This window comes from Saccopteryx bilineata, chromosome 1 (genome assembly GCF_036850765.1).
Source record: "Saccopteryx bilineata isolate mSacBil1 chromosome 1, mSacBil1_pri_phased_curated, whole genome shotgun sequence".
NCBI lineage: Eukaryota > Metazoa > Chordata > Mammalia > Chiroptera > Emballonuridae > Saccopteryx > Saccopteryx bilineata.
This window is the reverse complement of record NC_089490.1, coordinates 164,681,022-164,707,738: the sequence shown is the minus strand read 5'-3', so window position 1 is coordinate 164,707,738 and position 26,717 is coordinate 164,681,022. Positions and strand designations below refer to the sequence as shown.

The 26,717-nt window shown below is 42.5% G+C and overlaps 1 protein-coding gene across 3 annotated transcripts in view; it reads left to right on the top strand.

Annotated features, from left to right (window-relative positions):
- GALNTL6 (polypeptide N-acetylgalactosaminyltransferase like 6) overlaps nt 1-26,717 on the top strand; it is a 1,198,495-nt gene that overhangs the window by 1,103,465 nt on the left and 68,313 nt on the right. The window lies entirely within an intron of this gene.

Here is a 26,717-nt window from a genome sequence, read left to right as displayed (position 1 = left end):
ATGCATGGCTGTAAAAGTCAGCCAGCCTATGGTCCCCAAAAGGAAGCCATTGGGAACCATAACAGCAGCCAGTCCTCTACTCCACTGCTCAAAGGTGGTGGTGGCTCCTTGCCGATCTGTATTGAATCCTGCCGACTACACCAAATGTAAAGCCAGTAGGCACAGCCACCACTACAGCAGCTGGGCCCATGCAGGTTCGCATTTGATTTGGACAGTTGGTAAAGAAACAACAGAGCCAAAAACTGATGGGCCATCATCTTTAATCCTAGCTTGCACCCGGCGGGCAAGTAAAAACACACACTGGGCTCCAAAACCCACTCATTCAGTGCTCACAAAACTACTGACTTATCCGAGTTTCCTAGAATCAAAGGTTTCTAGCTCACCAGACTTATTCACCTCTGTTCCCCGTCTCCTTCCTTCTCCCTGCACAAACCCTGCACAAACTGGCTTCTCACTTAGCACTCCACCATCTTGGCTACTTCTCCAGGCCTCCTCCACATGGCCTTTCTCTGCTCTCTGCTCTCTCCTCTAATGATAATCTCAGGATCCAAGAGAGTAAGCTCCCATTCTGCCCCCATTTTATAGTGTAGAAATCAAAACCTTTTTAATCCAATATACAAAATAGGGAAGTCTCTGATACAAAGTCCACCCCACATAAAAAGGGTGGGAAAGGCTTAGTCCTAAAACCAAGCCCCAGGCTACAAGGATCCTGCCTGCCCACAGCCGGCCCCCAATACACTTTAATATCACCTGGGCGACAGCTTCCATGTGGGCAGTGCCATCTTTAACAAAGTGAGCATAATATATTTTATCTGCCCAACAGTGGGCCATTCCTTTATTAAAGTCTCGCACTGGCCTACGAGCAAACACACAAGGAAGATTGCTTCCCTCTCATTCAGAGCTCCCAAAGCCTGACACATTCTCCAGTTCCACAACCAGGAGAATCTTCTCTGGTTCCTCCTAGAATCAAAAACCCCACCAGTCTCAGTGGAACCTGCAAAAGCTCCTCAGCTCTGGTTCCTCACCTGCACACCTTCGCACTTCTCTGCAAAACTGGCTGCTTCTTCAGCGCTCTGCATTCTTTCTGCTCTCCCTGCAAAACTGGCTGGACCCACAAAGACCCCCTCCACCAGCAAATATTAGCTAAAAACAGCCTTTCCCAAGCAGGAATGCAATCCACAATTTATAATCAACTGCCCTGCTCTGAGAGTAAGCACACACGTGGCTGCCCAGCGCCATTTTTTAACAATAAAAGTGAGCAAACTCAAAAAATACTAATTTTACAAAATCATTAGTCTAACACCATATCACCATGATTAACCTTTGTTAATCCTAATCCGGAAGGACCCAAAACATTGAAGACACGAACAAGGTCCGTCAATTACACACCAAAGCTTTATTGTCTGTCTAGCTTGGCCAAGCGGCGGCAACTCCAACAGAAATCTGAGGGAGAGTGCGCCAGCCCTTTGTTCTACCTAGTTTTTATAGTTTTGTAAATGGGAAGTACAGAAGCAAAAATTGTAATTAGGAGCCCCTTACCACTATTGGTTATAGTCATATGTCCTTTAACATGATAGGACCACGTTCAATTTGCAAGCCATACATTATTTTGGAGAAAACAAAATTTACAAGTCATTGCTATAAGAAAAGGTTTATTTTGGCTTTTCTCTCCCTGTACCTGGCTAGCCATTCACTCCTTTCCCCACAGGCATGGTGGAATGTCTGGGGATCCATGTTTTCCTCCCCTTTGCATTTACAATACAATGCCAAGGGCCATCCTGGTCATGCCAATTATACAGTACAGGGACTATTTCTCACAATTTCTCTGCACACCTTAACCCAAATTAATAAAATGTTCTTCAAGCTTCCCAAAATATTAATATTAATTCTATAGCTTTTGGTACTTTACAACACCTGCGGGTGAGGTGGCGCAGTGGCTCCTCAATCTTCACTTTTACTTTGCCATTTCTAATAAAATTAAAATGGGATTTATTTTTTTCTTTTCTGAGGCATCTTTTCCAGCCTGCTTTTGGTTACTTTTCCACTACCTAGAGAACTTTGGCACTTTATGTTGTATTCAGCATTTACAAACCTTTATTTTTTTCAAAGCACTTGAGCAACAAATTGCATGGTGAGCCTTATTTCTTGGCTAAAGGGAATTATAATCACATTTTCATCAGTATTCCCATTAGAAGAGAACATCTTCCTGTGCTCAGGATGCCCCTAGAGCCTGGAAAAGAAGAAAGCTGGCTTAGACAAAATAGGTCCCTGCTGTGACAAAATTAAGCTGCTGAAACTGAAGCAAATTAAAATACTTTAGTATGCCATAATCTCAATAACCAAAAATGCACCTTTTGCAAGAGGGAGCAGTGATGGTCGTTTTCTAAGTCTGCCTTTCGGGGACCCCATTGGCTGATGAAGCCCTGGAGCACCTGGGTAGAAGGGACTCATTCCGGAGAATTAGCATCTTACCAAGAGATGTGCAAATGCACAGTGACTCTGTGCTTGAGGCCCCTGCTACTTTATTTCCATTCTAATCACCCTCCATTGTTAGTTCCTGGCAAGAATTCCATTTTGGACTGCTATTCCAGCCCAAGTATAGCTCCTCTTTCATGTTATTTAAGATGGAGAAAACAGTTCCACTTGTTATTCTGCAGACTGAAAAGTGGTCTGAAATCAAATGGCAGCTTTGTTGTGTCTGGAAGCTTTCAGTGTTCTAATGCTGAAAACAGTTTATAAAAATAAAATCTCACAGCCTAAACTTTGAACAGCTAGAATTTCAACCTAAAAACCCTGTATGAGTTATTGGAATATCTTTTTTTTTTTTTTTTTTTTTTTTTTTTTTTGCTTGTTTGGAAAGCATGAAAAATAAAACAAGATCTACTAATAACCAATGGAACAAATGCTCTAGCACCATTTAGTTCAACCAGTTGGTCTGAGTGCTTGCTGTGGATGTTCTTGTGAAGGTACAAAACACTTCATGTTCCCTTTGACGGGAGGTTAGAAAATGCTGGGTGTGAGTTATTTAAAATATATATATCTAATGTGTTAAAAAATTATCATCTACAGATAATATTATACTGTTTTTTAATACTCAGGTTGTGACAGCTGACTTACCATAGACTGAGTTGCCAGAAATGAACACCCAGGAGTCCCTAGACATCCCCAAAAGGCTTCCGCCCACATGCTCACACACTCCTTTGTCAGATGCAGTACCCACTCAGTGCCACGTGTGATTTGCTTCTTCTGCTTAGGCTCCCACTTGCCTCAGTCCCTTACCTGCAAAGCCATTGGAGAAGCCACATCCCCATAACCCCAGTAAGAGTATCACCTTCCAGCACGTGGTGCTGTCTCTGGAGAAACCAGTCCTCAAAATGCCGGAACTTCTATGGCTCGTGGATACACTCAGACAGGATCTCCTAGCTGTGAGTCGCATGTCCTCACAGGAACACAAAAGACCTCTGTTTATTTTGTGGCAGACTGGAATGTCCAAGAAACCAAGCAACTCTTGGAGAGTTGGAGAACCAATTTATTATCCCAGAGTTAATTCTCTGAAATCTAAGCCCCGACTGGCAGGGTCTTTGAGGTTTTAAGGTCACATGGTTAGGTGGGGTTGCAAGGTATTCCGCATGCAGAAGCAGGTTTACAGAAGCTAAAAACGCAGAATTAGTAAAGGCAGAACAAAAGAGCAGTAACAGCCATATTAAGATGAAGCATTTGCTTTGTCATCATGGAGTCATAGCATATCATTCCCCCCTTTGATACCTTATAACTCCATCTATGGGGCATCACTATATATGTCTGAAACACTCACTAGGACATGAAGGCATGGGGGCACTTAGTGGCAGGGTGAGGCTTACTAGGATGAGTCTGATTAGAATTTTGTAAGGAGTTGTTTTAACAGAAAATTTCCAAAGGAATTTATAGTACCAACACATCCTACTATTAGTATGTAAGTGACTATTAATAACAGTCTCTCTAGTCTACTGCAACTCACTGGAGTGATTGCAGCTAGTCCTGTGCCCAGAAGTAGAGTCAGGATCCCGACAATGATCAGGAACAGCAGCTGGCAGATCATTACAGTTCTGGCTGCTCCTTGGGTTCCACTGGTTGGGGCCCTTCATCAATTTCTGATGATATGCCCATTGTCCTTCACAACCTTGCCTGCAACAGCTTTGTGGGGTCACTGTGAGTGGTCCAGGTCTTGGGCAGGTCCCCAGTGCTGGCTCTTTTGACTTGAGTATAGTGAATCCATGTTGCCATACCTGCAATTTTACCGGCAGTTGGAGTAGCCAAAACAACTATATGTGGACCTGTCCAAACAGGCTGGAGTGGTTCCTTTTTCTAATCCTTAACCCTACTAAGTCCCCAGGTTGATAAGGGTGGGTCCAGTTTCCTAGTATCCTAGTGGAATGGGCACTCTCTAGAACATCGCAGGCTATCTTATGGAACATTTTTCCTAGCATCTGGAGTTGGATCGAGAGGTCTAATTCTCCTACCTGTCAGGGGTCTCTTTTTAGCTTATTAATGATGGGTGGGGGTCTCCCATATAGAATCTCAAAGGGGGAGTATCCTGTGGGTCCAGGAGTGCATTGCACCAACAGCAAGGTGAGGGGGCATGTCTGCCCATGGAAGGCCTGTCTCCTGGCAGAACTTAGCTAAGGTAGTCTTTAGGGTTTGATTCATGCATTCACCTTTCCCTGAACTCTGAGGCCAGTATGCAGCGTATAGTTTCCAGTTGATTTTTAATACTTTTGCTATTGCCTGAACAATGGTTGACAGGAACGCAGGGCCTCTTTGCTGCTTGGTCAGCAAAACAGTTTCCCAAACTTATGGGGTTGATTCTTTTTGATGTCCTTTGCAGTGTATGACTGCTACTCTTTTGGGTTTCCAGACTGCTGCCAGTAGTTGAAGAATTTCTTCTTTGTTTTTTATTTCTTTACCCCCAGCCATGAGTAGTCCTCTTTCCTTATAAATTGCCCCATGCACATGTAGGGTTGTAAAGACACATTTAGAGTCAGTGAAGATGTTGACCTTCTTCCCCTTTGAATATCATAGCCCTTGGATTAGTGCCCATAGTTCTGCTCTTTGAGTGGACTGTCCCTGTGGGAATGCTTCTGCCTCAATGACCTGGTCCCCGGTGGTCACTGCAAATCCAGATTTCCATTCCCCATTTGGATGAAGCTACTCCCATCTGTGAACAGTTCCAGTTCAGGTTCAGTAAGGGGAGTGTCTGTTAAATCAGGTCAGCTTGAGTAGACCTTATCAATGGTTTCCTCACAGTCATGATCTGGTGGCCTGGCCTCGGTGGGGAAGAATATGGCTGGCTTTAGTGAGTGTACTGTTTTTAGTGTCACCCATGGATGTTTGCACAACAGTCCCTGATAGTGGGCCATCCTGGCACTGGTGAGCCTGGCACTGGTCAGGGTTATGACCGCATGTGGGACTTTCACGTGGATGTTCAGGCCTAAAGTGAGCTTGTCAGCCTCTCTGACTAGCATCACTTCACTGTGGCACCTAGCGCTTGGAGGCAAGAGAGCCACCCGGCAGCCACTGGGTCAAGCTATTTAGACAGATAGGCCACTGGTCTCTGCCATGGCCCAGCAGTTTGGATGAGGACCCCTAGTGCTACATGGTCTTTCTTGCAGACGAAGAGATTGAATTCACGATTTACACTCGGCAGTCCTAGCACTGGGGCACTGGCAAGCAGTCTCTTTATTTCTTGGTATGCCATCTCCAGTTTCTTGCCCCAGTCTAGAGGTTTTCTCTCTGGCCCGCTTAGTGCCTCACATAGGGGTTTTGCCTTCCCTGAAAACCTTGGGACCCAGATGCGACAGAACCCTGCCGCTCCCAGGAACTCTTGGGGCTTCCTTTGTCGTCAGGTCTAGGGATCAAGCAGATGGTTTGTTTCCTCTCGGGCCCTAGATAATGAGGTCCTTTGGTGATGATGAACCTGAGATATTGGACCTGGAACCGGCATATCTGGGCCTTTTTCTATGACACCTTGTATCATGTGCCAGTCAACAACTGTAGTAGGATTTTCGTACCTTCCCAGCAACCTTCTAGGGAGTCACTCGCCAGGAGGAGATATCTACATATTGTAGGAGGGCCCAATTTACCTCTTCCCCTGGAAAGGCTGTGAGGTCTGCAGCCAAAGCCTCACCAAATAAGGTGGGTGAATTTTTTGAATCCCGGAGGCAGATGTGTCCAAGTTAGCTGGGTTTTTCTGCCTGCGTGAGTTTCTTCCCATTCAAAGGCAAACAGCAGCCAGCTCTTGGGAGCCAGTCGCAAGCAGAAAAAGGCATCTTTATGGTCTAGGCAAGTGAACCATCTGGCTCCAAGAGGAAGCAGACTCATGAGAGCATAAGGGTTTGGAACCACCGGGTGCAGAGTAATGACCGCGTTGTTGACTGCCCACAGAACCTGGGCTGCCTGGTGTCTGCCCCCAGTAGGCTTCTTTACCGGTAATAGTGTGTGTTCCATGGGGACTGGCACTGAACTAAGATCCCAGCCTCCTTGAGTCTCTTTATGTGTTCCTGGATTTCCAGCCAAGCTTCCCTGGGCACCAGATATTGTCTTTGTCTTATTGGGATGGCCCCAGGTTTCGGGTCCACCGCCACAGGTGCATGGTTTTTTGGCCATTGTGGGAGGATTCTCCTCTGCCCAACCAGTGGGAATTCTTCTAAGAGTTCAAGAGTGTTTGGCTTGTTTATCTCCTGGGTGTGGAGCTTCCATTCAGCCTCCTGGGGACTATTACAGACAGTATCAGAGGTTTCTCTTGAGTTTCTAAAGGTAAGTTGGCAAGTTTTCCAGGAGGAAAGGTTATTTGGGCTCCAGTGAGTAGGTCCAGTGGGCTCCAGGAGGAGGATAGGACATTCAGATAGATACGGGAATTCATGAACAACTTGATGCACCCCAGGGTGGCAAGTTTGAGACTTGCAGAAAGGGCAAGCAGCTTGAGTGCCCATGGCTCCAATTAAGGTGGCTTCTCACTCTCGCTAAGTAAAGGGTGTGACTGGTGTGGTGACTGCCAAGTGTTGTGCTCCTGTGTCCATCATAAAAGTCATTGGCTGGCCCCCTATGGTCATGCTGACCATGGGCTCCTGGGGGGCCTAATTTCATGGATCCCAGTCATACCTAATCGGAATCAACCCTGGCTAGCCCGATCAAGTCCTAGACCACTGGTTCTGGTTGATACAATCCTTTACTTGACTGAGCAGCTTTGGCAGCGGGGCTGGAGGCTGCTTTCTGGTTGGAGTACTCATTTTTCCAATGTCTGGTCTGCGGTATGCACATGGATCACGTTTCAGGGGCTGGCATCCCATCATTCTGCCCTTCCGGGGAGGTCCAGGCCTTTTACCCAGGTCAGGGTTCCCGAGAGCTGCAACCAAGAGGGAGACCTTTTGTTTCATTCTTTTATCTGCTTTTTTTCAGAGCTTCCTGGTTCTAGTTGACATAGACCTTGCTGGCAACCTCTCACAACTGAGAGGCATTCATTCCAGCAAAGCCTTTAATTCCTGGAGTTTGTGGCAGATATCAGAAGAGTATTGGGCTCTGAAGGCGGCACTGATCATTCGTTGATTTTCGGCTGTCTTAGTGTGGAACAGAGTGTAGACTGGGAATGCTTCACAGAGCCATTCATAATAGTCAGCAGAGGCTCATCAGGGTTTCGAGTCATGGAGGTGGTTTTGGACATATTGGTGGGTTTCTTAGCCCCCACCTGGACTCGGCAGAGGAGTACCTTATGGTACAGATGTAAGGAATTCCTTAATCCGTTGGTGTTGAAGTCCCACTCTGGTTTGGCTTCTGGGGCCACAGCCTTTGTCCATGCCTCCACATCGAGAGTTCCTGCCGGAGCTTGATCTTGTAACCATTTCCAAGTCAGTTAGGATTTGCCTTTGCTCTTCAGTGTTGAGCAGGGTGAGAAGCAGCTGGCAGTTGTCCCAAGTAGGCTAGTGAATTTGGAAGATGGAATCTAGGCAGTGTACGGGAGCCTGGAGCCTCTCAGAATAGGAAGGCATGTGGTGCTTCCAGTTCAAAAGATTCATGGTGGTGAAGGGTTGATAGTATAAGACGGGCTATCCTGGCTAGATGCTGCCATCTGTATTTAGTTGCTGGGATCCTTGGGTATCCCAGAGAGGCATCTGGTCAGCAGATGTTTGTTGGGCTGATCACAGGCATCTCCCGATAGATTCTGGGTCTGGATTGTCAGGCTTGGGCTCGCGCAGTGAAGAGACTGACGGTGGTGGACTCTCAGACAAGGTAGCTGGTGCCAGCGCGGCAGTTGGGACATAAGGTGAGGGTGCAGGCTCTTCTTCTGGGTCTTCCTGATAAATGGGCTTCATTCACCCAGGTCTCCTTGGGGACTGAGCTTGGGTGACTACTCTGTCCCTTTTTTATTAATCCAGAATCGAACCCACAGGGGCAGAGTCTGTGCTATTTGTAACCAAGAATCTATGTAAGGCTTACTACTCAGTAAGCCTCCCTGACCATTGACAAGTCCAAGGTCCCTTCTGAGGGACCACCTGACCCGAAAGGTGGACCACTCGAGTTCACAGAGAGTGTGGAGATTTCTGGGGGGTTAGTTTCATGCTACAGTTATCAGAAATGCCCCTTTTAAAATTCCTAAGCATGCAATCCATATGTTGGGTTTGGACTGACCAGACCCCATTTCTAGTCTAAATATGTCCTTTTGATAATCCTCCCCATGTCCAGAGCCTTGAGACTTTAAGGTGCATCTTGACTAAAGTGCACCCATATCAATCCCAGGTCTGGTCTATTCCCAGCAGGAAACAAGTCACCAGTATGCCATACAGCACCACCACAGAGCTGCAGGGCAGGGCCCAGTCAGACTCACTAGCTACCACCATGGAGCCACAAGTAATCACTCACACATGCATTCACTCAGAAGTTATTACTTTCCCCCATTTCCCCAGGCGTCCCTGTCTGGTGTCTCAATTTTGAGACCAGGGGAAGTGATCAAGCTCCCCTTCAGTCCAGAGACAGGCCTGACTAGGGGACTGGCCCCAGGACCTTATCTTGTCCTGATGCATGTCCTGAAAATGTTGGTCCATCTCTCCATTGAGTCCAGTCGGGTCCAGTTACCCCTGGTCGTGGCTGGGCGTCAGGAAATACGTCCCATGGAAAATGTCGGATGACGCCACATGGTTCACACGAAAGGCCCCCACCATCTGGTGGTTTTTGTTGCCAGGCCAGTGGCACAAGGGGCCAGCAAGGTTGGCTTCCCCAGCAGGGAACCAAATATTGCGGCAGACTGGAATGTCTAAAAAGCCAAGCAACAAAGAGTTGGAGAACCAGTTTATTATGTTGGTGGACTCAGAGGAGTTAATTCTCCAAGTCTGAGCCCTAACTAGCAGGGTCTTTGGTGTTTTAAGGTCATATGGTTGGGTGGCATTACAAGGTATGTAGAATGCAGAAGCAGGTAGAATACAGAAGCTAAAAAGGCAGAAGTAGTAAAAGCAGAACAAAGAAGCAGTAACCGCCATATCAAGGTGAAGGATTTTGCTTTGTCATCATGGAGAGTCATAGCCGCATCATTTATATTGGGCACCCTTCAACAATTCCAACAGCTTCTGGTTATCTCCACTTTCTCTGAAAACCAAAAAACTAATTATGAAAAAGAATCCCATCATATTCTGCTCTTCAATCTCAGCCAAATATTGTCATCTTAAAGATAAAAAAATATATTAGGACAAAACAAAATAGAATTGTACTTTCAATGTTTTCCTAGCATTCTATTTTTTGCTCCTGAGACTAGGTCAGAAAAGGCATTGCAGAGTCCATCTTGATTCTTGGATGGCTTGCTTTAGAGGAACCAGGCTGCCATGTCATGATGATACTCAAACGGCCCTGTAGAGAGGCCCGTGCAGGGAGAACTGAGTCCTCTTACCAACAGCAAGCACCAATATGCCAGACAGGTGAGTGAGCGACCTGGGAACTGTTTCAGCCCCATTTAAGGCTGAAGATGCCACCTCCTCAGCCAAAGTTTGACTGAAACTTCTGGGAAATCCAAACCAGATTGCTCCCCAAACCACTCCCAAATTCCCAATACATAGAAATTATGAAAGATAACAGTGTTTGTTATTGTTTAAGCCACTCCATTTTGGGATAATCTGTAATGTATCTATAAATAAATAATACAGCTGTTTCTGCTTAACAGTCCTTTATCAGTGAAATTTAGCCTAACTTTAGCTGAAGGGACATGATTATGTCAAGTGGCCCCTTTGAAACCTAAAAATTAAGCAAGTTTGTGCATCAGAGGACCTTATCAGTCGGTATCAACAAAATGAAAATGCAATTCACAGAATGAAAAAAAATGTTTGCAAATAATATACTTCATAAGTGGTTAATATCCAAAAATTTTTAAGAACTCCTACATTCAATAACAACAACAACAACAAAAACCACCACAGCAAAAAACTGATTTTAAAATGGGCAAAGGACTTAAATAGATATATCTCTAAAGAAGATATAGGGGAATACAAAACAAACTCATCATGAGATACCACTTCAGACCCATTAAGATGAATATTATTTTTAAAAATAAAATAAAATGACCGTCAGAAAGGACACAGAGAGACTGAAACCCTTGTGCATGGTGAAAATGTTCAATGATACAGCTGCCGTGGAAAACAGAGTGGAGGCTCTTCAAAAACTTAAAAATCCAGCCATCTTACTTCTGGGTAGATCCAAAAAAAAATGAAAGCAGGAATTCAAACAGATATTTGTGCACACATGTATGTAGTAATAGTCAAAATGTAGAAGCAAACTAAATGTCCATTGACAGATAAATGGATAAGCAATATATTATATAAGTATACATATAATGGACTAGAAAGCCCGGCGGTCATAAGAAATGACCGCTGTTCTAGATATTATAAATTGTAATTAAAATGATTTGTGCAAAGGTGTCTGCTAATTCAAACTGAATTACCCAGGGAAGACGGCAAGGACGCCCCTTTGCTTAGTGCCCCACGGGGTTTTCCCCTTCTACTTGCTTAATTGCTTAAAGTAGAGTGCAATGAAGGAAACCACTAGTGGTACATTTCTTAAGAGCCACCGCTAGCTCAATAAATAAAGGTGATTTAAATAACAAAATGTTAATTCACATGTCAAAGATCTCTTTGTACACAACATTTCTTGTGTAGATCTTTCCATCATTTTTAAGCTCACCTTGCAGAGGGCCATCAATTATTTTTAATTTTACGTCCGTTCTTTCACGAACTCTTGAACAGGCAACATAAAGTTGACCATGTCCAAATGCAGGCTCAGGTAAAAAAATGCCAACACGCTTAAGCGTTTGGCCCTGAGACTTATTGATGGTCATAGCAAAGGCCTGTCTTGCATCCGAGGCAAGCCTTGTTTCTCTATGCTCATCAGTCTCATTTTGCCGAGAAAGACGCATTTGCTCTGCAACTGAAGCAAGCCTTGTCTTTCTCTGCTCAGTGGTTTCTTTTTGTCGAGAAAGCCGTTTTTGTGCAGCTTTAGCTCCTTTTCTCTCCTCTTCAGTGCTGTATTTTCTAGGAGGCATTCTTAAAAGAAATTACGTTAAGATGTAGTTTTTATGTAAAACAGATGATTGCCAATACAAACAAATGTTCACCTTCCCCCTGACCCGCTCAATTTGCGTTCAGCCGTGGCAACTTCACCCCATTGGCTAGTACAGTTACGCAAGCAACCAATAAGCTATTGGCGACAAACAGACACTTAAACTGCATATAATAAAGATTATTACTTAGCCATAAAAAGGAAGGAAATTGTGGCAGATACTACAAAATGGATGAGGCTTGACGACATTATGCTAAATGAAACAAGCCGGTCACAAATGGACAAATACTGTATAATTCCACTTATATGAGATATCTAGAGTAGTCAAATTCATAGTGACAGAAAGTAGAATGGTGGTTGCCAGGGGCTGTGGGAAGGGAGAATGGAGCATCGGTGTGTATTGGGTCTGGAGTTTCAATTTGGTAAAACATCTTCATCCTTTTCATCACAAGCACTTTCCTCCTTTATGGCAATAATGCACCATCACTAAGTTTTCTGGCTGCATATCTATTGTTAAACCTAATCCGGAGGGACTCGAAACATTGAAGACACGAACAAAATCTGTCGATTACACATCAAAACTTTATTGTCTAGCTTGGCCAAGCGGCGGCAAGTCCAACAGAAATCTGAGGGAGAGCGCGCTGGCCCTTTGTTTTACCTAGTTTTTATAGTTTTGCAAGCAGGAAGTACAGAAGCAAAAATTGCAATTAGGTGCCCTTTACCACTATTTGTTATAGTCATATGTCCTTTAACATGATAGGACCATGTTCAATTTGCAAGCCATACATCATTTTGGAGAAAACAAAATTTATAAGTCAACACAATGGTAGAAAGATGTCTTTTTACATATTAAAGGCATTCCTATATTCTCTAATGTTTATCCACCATCTTTCTGTCTAGAGTCACACACATTAACCACATGCATTCACATAGGAGAGGTAGTTTCCATGGGGACAAATATCCGCAAATGGCTCATAACTATAAGAAGAGGTTTATTTTGGCTTTTTTCTTCCTGCACCTGGCTAGCCATTCACCCCTTTCCCCACAGGTGTGGTGGAATGTCTGGGGATCCATGTTTTCCTTCCCTTTGCATTTACAATACAATGCCAAAGGCCATCCTGGTTTTAGGCCAATCACACAGTACAGAGATTATTTTCAAAATTTCTCTGCACACCTTAACCCAAATTAATAAAATGTTCTTTAAGCCTCTTAAAATATTAATATTAATTCTGCAGCTTTTGGTACTTTACAACACCTGTGGCTGAAGTGGCGCAGTGGCTCCTCATCTATAGTCTCTCAAATGGCAGCCATGTCAGTATTCTCGTTTCTTCTAGAAATTCTATTTGAATTTCACTTCCAGCATTATCACTTTGGGGGGATTTTTTGCTTCTCTTTCATTTTTTTTTTTTTGGCCAATTCTGTCTCTTCAATAATCCATTATTATAAAATCTAATGTGGATTTATCTATGGGAATCAAGATTACAACACAACCATATGCTTTGCTGCCTGCCCGTGAACTGAATAAGAGATGTGCAATGACCAGTCACCAGCAGGTTTTGAAAGAAGTGTATGATTGGTCATGGATCAGACTGTGCATCTACTGGGAGCTAAAAAAAGTAGAATACTTTTTCTCCCACCTTCAAAATTCTTCTAGGCTGGGCTAATAGTCAAATTGACAGAGATAGATTAACAGGAGAAAATTAAGTTTTAATACATGCACATGGGGGACCCACATAGGCGTGAAAATTCCAAAGACAGTGAGGCAACATTGGGTATATAAGACATTTTTGGACAAAGAAAATAAGAACTAGGAATGGAATCTTAGGTTTCAGAAGTGAGAATGGGCAATTTACAAGTAATTGAGGAAGAGCAGGACATAACCTGGCAGAAAAAGTCTTGCTAGGCAACTCAGAAACAATGGGACACAAGAAGTATTTAGCTAACAGCCTCAGCCTGAAGCCCTCTTTTTGATCATGGTTACTTCAAATTAAGCTAAGGGGACATCCTAAAATCTTTCTCCTGAAGCAGGTTTTTTTGTCTGAATATCTTCAGCAGGAAAGGAGGGGGGCTGTCAAAGTTATTTCTGAGACTTTTTTTAATAAACATCTGAAAATCAATATCCCAAAAAGGGCAGCTTCAGGGTGGTAATACTTTGATCCCTTTTAATCTATAATTTACATAATGATTTGTGGCCTGAAGAGCTAACAGTGACATATGTTCTTTATAACAATTACTCACAGTTAATATATCATAGTAACTGAAATCTGAACTGTGTTGTTGGGAGCATGTGAAGGTTCTTAATGCCACTGAACTGCACATTTAAAATAGTTAAAAGGAAATTTTCTTTATTATACATTTTACCACAATAAAAAATATTAGGCTAATTGATTTTAAAATTCATCTAGAAGTGTCAAAGCAACATTGATAAAAACGAAGGTGTAGGGCTTATATTACCTGATTTCAAGATGTTAAAAAGCTATAAGCTATAGTAATCATGACAATAGGTATTGACAACTCTTGGCTCAATGGAAGAAAATAGTCCAGAAATAGATTCTTGCATATAATCAGACACTTCCAGGAAAAAGAAATGAAAAAAATCATGTGTTTAGGCAAAGATTCCTTAAATATGACAGGGTAGGGCCAGTAGCCACAGCCATCATGGTCATTCACATGCAGGTTCTCATTGAATTTGGGCAGTGTTGGCAGATAAAATGTATTATGCTCACTTTGTAAAAGATAACGCTGCCCACGTGGAGGCTGTTGCCCAGGTGATATTAATGTGTGTTGGGGGCAGGCAGGATCGTTGTAGCCTGGGACTTGGTTTTGGGATTAAGCCTTTCCTACCCTTTTTGATGTGGGGCGGTACAATCCAATCATGCCTCAGAGAAGTGACTTTGTATTAGAGACTTCCCTATTTTGTATATTGGATTAAAGGTTTTGAATCTACACTATAAAATGGGGGCAGAACGGGAACTTGCTCTCTTGGTTCCTGGGATGATTAGCATGAGAGAGCAGAGGGAGCAGAGCAGAGAGAGCAGAAAGAGGCCATGTGGCCAGGAGAAGCAGCCAAGATGGCAGAGTGTTGATTGAGAGGCCAGTTTGTGCAGTTTGACGCTGGAGAAGGAAGGAGATGAGGAACAGGTGAATAAGTCTGGTGAGCTAGAAACCTTTGATTCTAGGAAAACTCGGATAAGTCAGTAGCTTTGTGAGCACTGAATGTGAGTGGGTTTTGGAGCCCAGTGTGTGTTTTTTGCTTGCCCACCAGGTGCAAGCTAGGATTAAAGACTATGGCCCACCAGTTTGTGGCTCCGTTGTTTCCTTACCGATTGTCCAAATCCAATGCGAACCTGCATGGGCCAGGCTGCTGTGATAGTGGCCCTGGCGGCTGGCTTTACAGGCAGACAGTAAAGAAACAGTGGAGCCAAAAAATGGTGGGCCATTTCATTTATTAAAATCACGTACCGGCCGATGAGCAAACACACAGGGCATTCAGAGCTCACAAAGCCCTGATGCATTCTCCAGTTCCACAACCAGAATTTTCTCCGGTTCCTCCTAGAAACCAAGGCCCCCACCAGTCTCAGTGGGGCTCCCAAAGCCCCTTAGCTCTGGTTTCCCATCTGCACACCTTCCCTCTCTTTGCACAAAATTTGCTTCTTCTTCATCACTGCATTCTCTCTCTCTCTCACTCGGCAAATATGGCTTCTTTCTCTTTTCAAAACTTTCTGGCTCAAAAACCTCTCCTTCAGCAAACATTAGCAAAACAATGGCCCTTCCCAAGCAGGAAAGTAATTTGCAATTTCACAGACCACATATACCTGGGCTGCCCAACCGCCAATGCAAACTATAAGCGAGCAAACATAAAAATCATGTTTTACAAACTTATTTGATCAACACAGCCCAAATGTCCATCAGCAGGTAAATGGATAAACAAATTGTAGTATATCCATAGTATGGAACACAATAAAAAGGAATACTTGCAACTCCATGGATAAACCTCACAATAATTATTCTGAGTGAAAGAAGCCAGACAAAAAGACTATATACTCTATGATTCATTTATATAAAATTTTAGAAAATGCATATGAAATTGTAGTGAAAAAAAGTCAATCAGTGTACAACCCCCAGAATACACTCTATTATAAAAGATGAACTTTGGGTGATTATGAGGTGTCAGTGTAGGTTCATGAATTGTAACAAACACACCACTGTGGTGGGGGATGTTGATAATGAGGGAAACTATGCCTGAATGTGGGCAGAGTAGATGAAAGAGTCTCCATGCTTGCCCTTCAATTTTGCTGTGTACCTAAAACTGCTCTAAAAATAGTCTTGATAAAACAGTAAAATTTTTTAGCTTGGGCTGTGGTGCTGCAGTAGATAAAGCATTGACCTGGATTACTGAGGTCGCCAGTTCAAAACTGTGGGCTTGCCCGATCAGGGCACATATAGGAAGCAACTCTAAGTTTGCTCTCTGTAGGGCCAGTAGTTGCGACCATCACAGCCAGGCACATGCAAGTTCACATTAGATTTGGGCAGACGGTAAAGAAACAGCTGAGCCAAGAACTGGTGGACCATTCCTTTATTCTAGCCTCGCACCTAGCAGGCAAGTAAAAACACACAGGGCTCCAAAACCCACTCATTCAGAGCTCACAAAGCTACTGACACAACCAGGTTTTCCTAGAATCAAAGGCCCCACCAGCTCAGTCACCTCTGGTTCCCATCTGCACACCTTCTCCCTCCTAATCTCTGCACAAACTGGCTTCTCCTTCAGCACCCTGCCATCCTGGCTTCCTTCTTCTCCTCCTTCTTCCTCCTTCTCCTTTTTTTTTTTTTTTTTTTTTTTTATACAGGGACAGAGAGTGAGTCAGAAAGAGGGATAGATCGGGACAGACAGTCAGGAATGGAGAGAGATGAGAAGCATCAATCATCAGTTTTTCGTTGCGACACCTTAGTTGTTCATTGATTGATTTCCCACATGTGCCTTGACCATGGGGCTACAGCAGAAGAAGTAACCCCTTGCTTGAGCCAGCGACCTTGAGTCCAAGCTAGTGAGCTTTGCTCAAACCAGATGAGCCCGCACTCAAGCTGCAACCTCAGGGGTCTCGAACCTGGGTCCTCCACATCCCAGTCCGATGCTCCATCCACTGTGCCACCGCCTGGTCAGGCCTTCTCCTCTTTTTTTAAAAAACCTTTTTGCGCAGAAAACCATCCTCCAGAACACATTAGCATAACAATGGACCTTCCCAAGCAGGAAGGTAATTAGTAGTTTTACCTGGCAGCACCGTTCATGTGGGCAGCGCCATTTTTAACAAAGTGAGCAAACATAAAAATCACATTCTACGAACTTATTTGCCCAACACTCTCTCATCCCTTTCTCTCTCTCTCCCTGCTCTCTAAAAATAATTAATAAAAATAGTAAAACTTTTTTAATAGATCAGTGGTTGCCTGGGGTTGGTAGAGTCACCAAAGAAAGGAGATATGGAAAGAGATTTAAAAGAGGCACAAAGTAACATTTAGAGATGATGGATATGTTCATTATCTTAATTATGGTGATAGTTTTGCTAATATATACATATATCAAAATGCACCAAACTGTACATTTTAAATATGAGCATTTTATTGTGTATCATTCATCCTCAAAAAAGCTATTTTTTTAAAAAAATTAGGCTTACATGCATTTTCAAATAAGGTATGTAGTTAAATAAATAATTTGGCTACATTAAATGCCATCAGATGCACTACCATAAATATGCACTACCATAAATATCCAAAATACTTGGCCAAAAAGTATAGCAGAGATATAATTAAGTTACATCAAGACAGCCAAGAACAGGTAATCATTTGCAAACAGCTCACCCAGCCTTAAGGAAGGGGAGGAAATTGCTTGTCAGAGAAGTCTCCCTTTTTAGTACTGGCTTCGCCATCCTCCCCTTATGCTGAAGGCTTCCCACTGACTTCAAAGAAGTCTTCAGATCTAAGAAGAATCACCGCTAGACTGAATAATTGTAGGAGGTGGAGGCTCTCCTAAAGAGATTCTCTTTGGAGCTGTATTCATGATGACATTATCACATTATCAGTGATAAGAGGGCTTTGGGGTGGACTCTGGAGCTACTAAAGTACTCTTAGGCTTCAAAGAGGAGAAAGGAAATGCGTTTAAATCAAAGCAGAATTTTTAAAGTCACGGGGGAGCAAGGCAATTCCTTGCTAGAGGAGGGACTGTGACAAATAAACTTTCTGTGTGAGATTCGCTTTGCTAGCTAGCAACAGTATCTAGGGGGTGGGGTGGGGGGTGAAGCACCAGAAAACAAGGGGGGTAGGAATAGCTTAAAAAAGAGAAATCTATTACTAAATCCACTGTAATACAATAGCTTAATATTGACCCAAGCACAGCGTGGGGATTAGGATCACACCAGCACACAGGTAATGATTGCATGCTGCCCAGAGAAATGGAGACGCGCTACTGAGGTGAGTTGGCCCAGATAACGCGGGACAACCTCGTAGCCCAAGAACCAATCAACTCCCGAATAAAATGCTGTGAAACTGAATGAGGTTTGTATTTTTAAAATAATCGAACGGTAGGATCTAAAATGTTGCAGGCAAAAAAATAAAAATAACGATAATAATTAGTGGATAGATTTATGTGGTTTCATGAGCCAGCAGGTATAATGGAACTATCTATTTTCTTCATGCTGAACAATAGAGATGATCAGTCAGGGTTGGAAATTTGTTCTTAGGAACTGAAGCAGAAATGTGATTTAATGTTCCTGGTAAAGTATCAATTCAAAGACCTGATGATTATTAGAATTAAGGCAAGATTTAGTGTTGGATAGTGCAGAAAAAAACAGGATTTGAATTCTAAAGACCTCTAATATCAGGCTGAATATCCTAAATTGTGTTAATAAATATTTGGGCAACACAAAGAAAGGAGATTAATATCAGTTTGGGTTGAATAGGGAAACGTTGTGATATACAAGGAACCACAGAAGGGTGACATAAAAATAAAGGATATTATCAATGGCTTGTTCATAAAAGGTGCTCTGAGTACATTTTTATTTCATTTACAGTTCCAAAAGTATGAAGGTCTGCAGCTTTTAAGAAGAGAGAAATAGAGAAATTCTTTATTTGCTTTCTATACCAAAAATATCTATATATTCCTCAGCTGCAGTAACTATATTTCTCAAACTGTTACAGGACTTTGATGCTAGGAATAGCCTCAGCAGGTAAAAACTTCCTGGATCCACCTTGAATGGGATTGGTCCCTCTCCTGCAATCTCCTTTGTCCACACTACACTCAGAACCTGAATGGAACCCAGCCCAGATGTGCAGAGGCAGAAAGCCTTCACCTACTGATGTGAAGACTGATGTTAACAGTAAGCCCTAAATTGTCCCTTCTAGCCATGCTGAGACCTCGCCTCTAGCTACCAGTAGCACTGCTGTTATTTTCAACTATATGGCTATTTCCCTGATTGCTTCACAGATAGGGGGCCACAGGACCCTACCTGGGAGGAACAGGAAAGCAGTGGGGTTGTGGGCAGCATATTTAGATCAACTGTGTGTTAGAGCAGACTTCTCTGCAGAGCACTTGACACTTCCCTGAAATAATTTCCACAGAAGCAAAACATTCACAATGTATTGGCAACAGCCTCAAAATATGCCAGATTCTGCATATAACAGTCAGATAATGAACTCAAAAACATTCATGGAGCACATATTATATACATTTTGTATATATTGGAAATAGGGTTGCCAGACTTAGCAAGCAAAAATATAGGAAAACCCAGCGAAATTTGAATTTCAGATAAACAAATTTTTTAGTGTGTTCCATGTGTTAAAAGATCAACTGAAGCATATTAAATATGTTAAGGGTTTATTCAAGAAAACTCAATTTGGCTTGAAGAGGGTGGCGCAGCGGATAGAGCATCAGCCTGGGACGCAGATGACCAAGATTTGAAACTCCGAAGTCACAGGCTTAAGCGCAGGCTCATCTGGCTTGAGCATGGGGTCACTGGCTTGAGCATGGGATCATAGACATGACCACATGGTCGCTGGCTTGATCCCAAAGGTCACTGACTTGAAGCCCCAGGTTGCTGACTTGAGCAAGGGGTCACTTGCTCTGCTGTAGTCCCTCGGTCAAGGCACACATATGAGAAAGCAATCAATGAACAACTAAGGTGCTGCAATGAAGAATTGATGCTTCTCATCTCTCTCCCTTCCTGTCTGTCTGTCCCTATCTGTCCTTCTCTCTCTGTCTCTCTCACTAAAGAAAGAAAGAAAGAAAGAAAGAAAGAAAGAAAGAAAGAAAGAAAGAAAGAAAGAAAGAAAGAAAGAAAAGAAAAGGAAACTCAATTTGAATTGGGCAACATCTAACTAGACAGTGTTAGGAGCATTCTACTGTCAGGAGCTAGGGGCAAGACTTATAAACTATAGAAATAAAGAAAATAAATTGGTCCTGGCGGTTGTCTCAGTGGTAGTGTTGGCCTCGCATGTGGATATCCCAGGTTCAATTCTTAGTCAGGGCACACAGGAGAAGCACTCTCTGCTTTTCTACCCTACCCTCTCTTGCTTCTCTCTCTCCCTCTCTCTCTCTTTCTATCTTCCTCTCTGACAGCCATGGCTCAATTGGAGTGAGTTGGCCCTGGGCACTGAGGATGGCTCCATGGCCTCTGCCTCAGGCGCTAAGAAGAGCTCAGTTGCTGAGCAATGAAGCAACACCCCAGATGGGAAGAACATCACCCCCTAGTGGGCTTGCTGAGTAGTCCCAGTTGGGGTGCATGCAGAAGTCTATCTCTGCCTCCCCTCCCTCTCACTAAATTAAAAAAAATAAAATTATTTGATTAGCTTTACCTAGTTGGCTGTTGGTGATTGGTTGTTATTAGTGTTCTGATTTTGTAACCTTGAGATATTTACAGGTTTAGATTTTGGTGTTCTGGGATGATGCTCTCACCAACTAAGCTATGCAGCCAGGGCGGTACAGGCTTAGATTTTCATTTGTGTAGATACACCTCCATGAAATTCCCCACCTCAGTCTAAAACCTTCTTGTTTAATTGATTAACACAGATGATATTAATACCAGTATTAATTATACTTAGACTTTAAAAATATTCATTTTTTACCGGAAATTCAAGTTTAGCTATGTGTCCCACATTTTATCTGGCAGCTCTGATGGGGAGGACTAAAAAGAGAGTTTTGGGGTGGTCGCATATAGATGCACAGGCTGGCGAAGGGCATTGAAGCAGGAGAAACTGTGGACAAAGAAAAGGAATGGGTGCAATATTTTCAGCGGCAATGAATAGAGCAGATCTGATATGCAGAGGTTTCATGTAGGAGAATAAAATTAAAGAGGACTGTTAGGGACTTATTGTGGAACGTGTTAAATAGTGGACAACCCTTAGGGAACAAACAGTTGGGTGGGGCGTAATTCAAAAGCAAGCTAGTTAATTCTTTTAAGGGAACTCTTTTTTTTTTTTTTTTTTTTTTTTTTTTTTTTTTTTTTTTTTTTTTTTTTTTTTTTTTTTAGTAAAACACCTGGATAGGACATTTTGGTCCTAGGAACATAAACCTCGGAATTTGGCCTAGGTAAACAGGTACAGACAATGAGAAAGCTGAATTGCTCTACAAGAATGGGGTGGGGGCATAATTTTTGTTATTTTGGTACAGTCCTACCAAGGAGACAGAAGAGAGGAATTTTAAGGACAGCATCATGTCAGAAGGCCAAAAGACAGAGGAAATAAATTTTATCCAAGGTGATATAGGGACTGAAAAATGTTAATACCTTTTTTCTCACCTTCTAATAACCAACTTAACAGAGGCAAAGTAACAGAAGAAAAATCAAAGTTTAATATACGCACTTAAAATTAGTATCCCAAAAAGCAACTTCAGGATGGCAGAATTTTGGTCTCTTCAATGAAATTCTTTATGGCAGCCAAAGAATATAAAGTAATTCTAACATTCCATCTTACACCATTGGCTGTGCCGTTGTCATCCAAGTCTCTCCTACTGCCTTAAAATCTTCAGTCAGAGTCTGTGCCTAACTGATCTACCTGAGGTGCATTTGAGAGGTGAGGAAAAGCACTTGCCACCCCACTCATGACAGAGTGGCAGCGAGCCCAAGGCAAGATGCCAGGAAGAAAGGAATGCCCTAAAACAGGAAATTAAAGTGAAGGATGAATGTATGAACACACATCCCTAGGAATCCACACCAATCTCAAGGAAGACAAGAATGTGTGATCTGCGGTAGAAGTAATTTTATTTAAATCTCAAGAAACAAGAATACCAGCTAATACCTGGCTCCACATATATAAAACAACTTCTGTGTGTGTGTGTGTGTGTGTGTGTGAGAGAGAGAGAGAGAGAGAGAGAGAGAGAGAGAGAGAAAGACAGAGAGAGACAGAGAGAGACAGAGAGACAGAGACAGAGAGAGAGAGACAGAGACAGGGACAGAGGGACAGATAGGGACAGACAGGAAAGGAGAGAGATGAGAAGCATCAATTCTTTGTCGCAGCTCCTTAGTTGCTCATTGACTGCTTTCTCATATGTGCCTTGAGCAGGGGACTACAGCAGAGCCAGTGACCCCTTGCTCAAGCTTGAACCTTGGGCTTCAAGCCAGTGACCTTTGGGCTACAAGCCAGCAACCTTTGGGCTCAAGCCAGCGACCATGGGATTAGGTCTATAATCCCATGCTCAAGCCAGAGACCCCCACACTCAGCCGGTGAGCCTGTGCACAAGCTGGTGACCTCGAGGTTTCAAACCTGGGTCCTCTGTATCCCAGTTCTGCACCACTGCACCACTGCATGGTCAGGCTATAAGACAAGTTTTATAGATTCAACTTTTGATTGTTTGGGAGTAAACAATTTCATGTACCCATCTCCCTGTGTTCATACTTTACTCTTTCTTTCCTCTTGATAACTCTTTTCTTGGACCTCCTAGCACTTCCATCACTGTTCATTCAATCTCAGGTAGAGCTGGACCAACTCAGATTGACTTATTTTTCTCTTTGTTACCATCTCTGTCAAGAGGTGTTATTGGGATGTTTTAGTTTAATGATTCTGTAAATGTATACACAGCTGTGAAAATTTAAGTGAGGAATACTGCTCCTACCTCATTACCTCCATGAATTTGAATGTGTAGTGTATGTGTTCCTTTGTAAATGCCCCAGTGAACTCAAATGTGTAGATGATTATCCTATTTCCTAGAGTGGATACATTTATTCTAAAATCAAGAAAAGACCCATGAAACTCTTCTTGTAGCTGTTTATAATATTTCTCAGCTGTGGTTCCAATGTGTTCCCAAAAACCAAGTGCTGATTTGTGAAAACAGTGGTAAATTAACACAGTGTATTGATATTGCCAGAATAAGTACTTCAGAATGATATTTGGTCATTCACCTGGACTGTTTGAGAGTAAGGATTATTCCTTTGACTATCATAACTGACACTTTAGAAAGTTTTCCCCTAATGGGAAATTCCATTCAGAAAATAGAGCATCTATAATTGAGGACGTCTACTGGGTCATTGGGAGTTGTAGAGAATGGTAAGGATGTTGTATTTATGCTTAAATGTCTATATAATATTCATTGCTGGAAGAAAATTAGCTATTACAGTTTTTGTAACTCTTATGCTATTCTCTTTTCCTGTCTCCTGAAAAGCTACAGAAATGGAATCTATGATTTCACCTTCTCCCTGGAATATGTCCCCAATCCCACTGCATTCTTTGGAGTGTCTGAGAAATCAGCAACCCTAACCTGCAACCAACTTATTTCAATTTGAAAAGGACATAATGCGAAAGCAACCTGGCTGGTCCCTTGGACAGCTATGTTAGAGTTTCGCTTATGTTGTTGACAATTTATCAAAGTGCTATCTATCCTCCCCTTTTACTTATTGACGTCGCTTATTCTAGCTAATGTTTTATTATGACCCTTTGAACCATTTCCAATTGAATGTATCTGAACTAATCAATTCCACTTTGAGTTTTTGCAATACCTCCTACTTCTATTTCAAAAACCCAAAGCATCAAGTATCTACCCTTTAACAATAGCACTTTATTTTTTAATTTTTAATTGAATTTATTGAGGTGACATTGGTTAATAAAATTATACAGGTTTTAGGTGCATAATTCTATAATATACCATATGTATGTTGCATTTTGTGTTCACCACAAGAACACATTTTAAAAAATTATTACTATTTCAGTGCCCTTACCAATAGATGCATTCATATGCTATGAGATTGTTCACATTCACTTTATAATACAATCTATTATTATTTATTTATTTATTTATTTTTATTCAGTGATAGGAGGAAAGGCAGAAACAGACTACCATATGCACCCCAACCGAGACCCACCCAGCCAGCCCACTATGGGGCAAAGCTCTGCCCATCTGGGGCATTGCTCCGTTGCTCAGCAACAGAGCTCTTCTTAGCACCTGAGGCAGAGGCCATGGAGCCATCCTCAGTGCCCAGGGCCAACTTGCTCCAATCGAGCCATGGTTACAGGAGGGAAAGAGAGCAAGAAAGGGAGAGAAGCAAGAGGGGGAGGGGTAGAGAAGCAGATGGGCACCTCTCCTTTGTGCCCTGACTAGAAATTAAACCTGGGACATTCACATGCCAGACTGATGCTCTACCACTGAGTCAACCAGCCAGGGCCAATACAATCTATTATTAATTCAACAATTAGCACACCCAGATGAACACACACATGTGCTTGGAATCATTCAAGTTCTGGGCCTTTTAATAAAAAATTTAAAAAAAGCTCTACTCCTAACTTTATAGTATTTATGCTCTAAAAGTGATTATTTACCCACATCAAGATGGCTCCTAGTGACAAATCATTTTTGAAAATCTATCATCAGAATTTTTAAGATGTGTCTCCACTTAATAAAGTCAGTTTCTCATTATTCCTGGGTAATTTACCTCTTTGCCTATAGTTTTTGCTATTCCCAGCCTTTATTCATTTTTATTTATCAGGAAAGCAGAAAGTAGGTGAAAATTACATATTTTCACTTTGCATAATAGAGTTTAGGATACAGATTATAACTGCAGCCTAAAATCTAATTTGAATATAAAATTTTAATATATTATCAACTATTTTTTTCATTCTCTCTTTGAATCTTTATTGCTGATTATAAAAATTGTCTCTCCAAGGACAAACAAAAATAAAATGCATTTCACCCAGAATATTTGTCAGAATGAAAGGTAAATGGCAGGATGCACTGAAGATGCACATTTAGGTATTATATATGTATGTAGCACATGGTGCCACCCCAGACTGAGAACCTCAAAACATCATCTGTTTCCTTTTCTTTCCCCAAACCAATCAGGCTGCTCAGAATCTGTGGCAAAGGCTAGAATACTACAGAACAACATTGACTTTGATCATCTGTTAAGGTAAACTGTAGTCGGAAGAGTGGGAAGTGTTTTGGGCAAGGCAATGCAGATGGCATGTTAGACAGCACAATAATGGCAAATAATTTCTCAGAGAACAAATCTTATACTTTTGATGCAAGGAATCTTAGAATGGAACACAAAGGAAGCCAAGAATTCAGAGTAGTCTTTGTGGCCTTGTCTGTTTTCTGCATCTTGCTGTATTAATTAAGCCCTACTTTGTGCCCATTGTTGACCATAACTAACCAAGGAATCCATAGAAGGGTGAGGAGGTCAGATAGGGGAGAGGCCCAAGGTGACGTTGGAGGTGGAGTTAGTGGGATAGAACAAAAATGGTGTACAACCCATTAGAAATAAAATATTTGAATACTACATCTCCAAATCCAGCAGATTCCTGAGCACGGATCCAGGTCTTAATTAGGATTTAGTAACAATTTTTTAAATAAAGTGATATCCTGCCTGGTCAGGCAGTGGCACAGTGGATAGAGCATCGGCTTGGGATGCTGAGGACCCAGGTTCAAAACCCCGAGGTTGTTGGCTTGACCATGGGCTCACCAGTTTAAGCACAGGTCGCTGGCTTGAGCGTGGGATAATAGACATAACCCCATGGTCACTGTCTTGAGCCCAAAGGTCGCCGGCTTGAGCAAGAGGTCACTCACGCTGCTGGAGCCCCCCAGTCAAGGTACATATGACAAAGCAATCAATGAATAATTAAAGTGCCGCAATGAAGAATTAATGCTTCTCAACTCTCTCCCAGTCTATCCCTCACTCTCTCTTTCTCCTTCTCTTTCTCTCTCTCTCTCTCATGCACTAAAAACATAAATAAACAAACTGATTTCCTAAATATCACTAGTTTTTACTTGAGACACATGTCTGGATCTTCTTATAGTTCCCAGCCATTCTGCTCATTGTACCTTGTAATGCAAATGAAAAACTGGAAAGTGTCCACGTTTACACCAACCGGGCACTTAGAGTAAGGATTTTGAGCACAGAAGAAGGAAAACCATAGCCTATGACACCTGCCTTTGATACTGGACTGCAAGTTGGGGGAGTGGGAACAGATCTCTTGGAGACAATTCGATTGCTTTCTCTACCACTTAGCATCATGGAGCTGAAGGAATGTCTGAGAATCCTCATCTCAGCTAAAGACTTTCATCTGTGGCCACACCCAATACCCAGGCACTCTGATACTCAATGCTGCACTCTTTCTAGTAATAATAGCTCTAATATACATAACCCCTATTGTGTGCCGAGTACTATTCTAAGCACTTTACAGTATTGTTTTATTTATTCCTACAACCACTCCCGTGAGGTAGGCACAGATTATTCTATATACTTCCTCAGGCGAGGAATCCAAGACCTAGAATCTAATAACTGGCTCAATCACAGCACGGACAAAAGGGCTGAGCTTCCCACTCTGAGCCCACACACTCTCCTGCCCCCGAGGAGGACGCTGATTTCCCTACCATCAGCCTTCTTCTTCCTTCACCTCCTGGAAACACCTGCAGAGAGGACTGGTCACTTGGTGCTTCCCTATGCCCAGCTTCATTGCACAGTAAATTACTGGATTCTGCTTGGCATCCGTGTTGCACATATAAAGTATCCTCAGAACACCTGGTCTTGAATTTAGCAATGCTGGTTCTTTCTATAATTGGGAGAAAAGAATATCAGCTTGTTTGTCCTCATTCTTAACGAGATCCCTGACTGTTCCTCAAAATGGTGTAAGCAGTCTGATGGCTCAGAGGAACTTCATTGTCTCCAGTCTCCTTTAGT